The sequence below is a fragment of the Frankliniella occidentalis genome, unplaced genomic scaffold, assembly GCF_000697945.3.
Source record: "Frankliniella occidentalis isolate FOCC.00 unplaced genomic scaffold, Focc_3.1 Scaffold214, whole genome shotgun sequence".
Classification (NCBI taxonomy): Eukaryota; Metazoa; Arthropoda; class Insecta; order Thysanoptera; family Thripidae; genus Frankliniella; species Frankliniella occidentalis.
Window position 1 is genome coordinate 265,749 of NW_026267340.1, and position 2,753 is coordinate 268,501.

Below are 2,753 nucleotides of genomic sequence, written 5' to 3' on the forward strand. Positions count from 1 at the left end.
TGGACCAATTTTTTTAAAAGCTACTCTCTTTCCTCTTTCCAATGAGCACTCGCCCAGACCTGTAGGACAAAAACTGAAAAAGATACAAGCAAAACTATTTGTTCTGGAAACCTTAAAAAAAGAGGAAAAGTTGAAAACGTCATTGACTCTAAAATCTGAACGGCTTGGAGCTCAGGGCTGGGCGAGTGCTTTTTGGAAACAGAAACACTATTCCTAATCAAAAATCATCACCCGATCAGTGTCAGAGAGGGTGCTGCCAGGCCGGGGCCGGCTTGAGGCGTTTCGTCCCTGTTACCTGGCCACTTGGCGGGCCTGTCCGCGGACACCAACAGCATCTGCGGCAGCAGCTCCCACCTATGCGCTGGCTCGTGCTCCAGCTTCCGCAGCGCCTCCCGCGCCCGCTTTGGCCCCCACTCCCGCTCCCGGTGGAGTTCCTCCCGCACCAGCCCGCCCTTACCTCCCCCCATGCTTGTAATTTTCTTCCTACCCTTTCACACACCGATGCCTTACTTCTGTTGCTTTCTCCAACCTCCACCGATTGCATCTTTACACAAGTCTGCGCCTGAATTTCTAGGAGAACTTGAATGCTAGCGTGGATGTTGGGATGAGCACCAGCAAACTGCCGATTAAAATCGGCGTGGAAGCTTTCGGCTCCATTCGTGGTTGACGGTAACTCGTCTGGTAGCCATGTCCACATAGAAAGCGGAAACCTGCAAAAAAAAGTATAAAAAAATCAAAATACTGTCAACATTTTTAAGGCATTGAATTCGGTACAGTATAAGCAACAACAAAAAAAATTACAGTGCGGATTGAGACTTACTTGGTTGTTTCTGTATATGTATCAAGTACATAATCCACAAACTTGTCGAACTCCTCTTCACAATCAGCAGGTTTTGAGTCATATATCTCCTGGAAGGCATCCCCTACCTCATCACAGGGAACACATGAGAGCCCAAAAAATCGCACCAGCCAATCCATCTCTTCGTGTAAAACGAAGAGACCGTTGGCATCGGTCACAGTTGGCTCGTTGTAAACGTTCCTCAACGTAGGGCAGTAGACCGTCTACCGCTTGCAAAAAGTTTCTTGAATTTTGGGGCCCCGGGTCTTAATCGATTCTTTATCGAAAAATAAGAGTTACGTGTCTCGGCGATTTTTGATTTCCGAAATATTAGACCGTGGGCCGCCCTCTTGAAGTTTTGACATTTTTTTCGATTACCAAAAGTTCTTCAAATGCTAATAAAATCAGCCCCAAGCGCTCAATTTAGACGGGACTAGTTTCTGTAGATTCAGGAAACACTAAAGAACAAGAAAATGCCCCCCTGAGCCTTCTGGGGGTGTGTTGCCTGTCCTCTTGAAATGGGCCAATTCAGTCAAAACGGCACTTTTTTCGATGTTTTCCGGCCTCTTGCATGGATTGAGTCGTCATCCGAGGACGTTTTAGTGGCCGAATAAGTTGGTATGATGTGTCTCTATGCAGGAATATCGGCGACCGATTTTTTTCAAAAGAGATTGCCTACTTTGTAGGGGAATTTGTGTTTTTCGAACTGACCGTTATTGGGAATATATGGTCAAAACCGGGCCGTACCGCTCTATTTCGATAAACGGTGAAATGTAATAGTCTAGTGCATCTCCGAACACCCCTTTCCGTAGATCCGCCAGATTGCCCACCCTCCAGGGGTGGGTAGCCATTAGGTATAAACGATAATTAATCGGGTTTCGTCACTTTTCAGTCAAATACCAACTGATTAGACTTTAAATATGTATGAAGAACACAAAGATTTCTAAAATCAATAAATTTATTGCTACAATTTAGTACATATACACATTGAAAGAAATTAGATAAGAGCAGCTTCTGAAAATTGATTTTTAAATTTGTTGATAGAAATTTCTAGAAATTTAGATATAGCTTGTTCCTGAGAGCGCGGAAGATTTGGAACGAGTTTCTTTCGCTTCCTGTATAAACTGCGACGAATCTTAAGTAGAAAAGAAACCGTCTAAATTACTAAAAGTATACAAACACTACAAATCGACAAACATCAGTACCTTACCAATTTCAAGTCGGAGGCCTGCAAGTTCTCGTATGACGACGAGCGTAGGTCCTGCCGAATAATTTTCATTGGTCTACAGTTCAAGGAGGCTTCCCCTTTCCTCTTGATTGTTGCCCTGCAAGCGTTTCTCTCCGTCTCCCTCGCCGTCATCTTCTTACAAGAAATCACACCCAACCATTTCTTTCAATTGCTTTTCCTCATACATTACGGCCCGACACTTGCAAGCTTTGTTGGTGCAGCTGAAAATAAAATAATACACACTAAAGCCCCCAGGTCCAGGCTGATGCAGGGTGCCCCGGCGCCAACCGTGATTACAATAACAAGTAGAGCATCTTACCTCCAAACTCGGCTATTCTCTCGCCCCTTTTTTTCTTGAAAATGTGTAGCCATTCACAATTAAAGAAGGTACCCCATGCCGAGGCTCCACAAAACACACGTCCCCCATCTCAATTCAAATGTCTCACTGTCACTAACTTTCACAATCACACGCACACAACCTGTCACCTGCTCTCTCTCCCGACTGACTGTTGATTAGTCTCGATTCGATGCGCGGGCGGAGGGGGATTGATTGATTGATTGATTGATTTTTATTTAAAGTATCGTACAATAGGACTAAAAAGTCCCGCTGGTAGTACAATACCGCTCTCTGGTTTGTTACATTTAAACAATCTCAAGCTTGAATCATAGTACAGAGTAAGCTAAACA

At 44.4% G+C, this 2,753-nt stretch overlaps 1 protein-coding gene across 1 annotated transcript in view; it reads left to right on the plus strand.

The window, feature by feature from the left end:
* LOC113215607 (uncharacterized) overlaps positions 1–2,753 on the plus strand; it is a 21,672-nt gene that overhangs the window by 1,077 nt on the left and 17,842 nt on the right. The gene's annotated exons all lie outside the window — the stretch shown is intronic.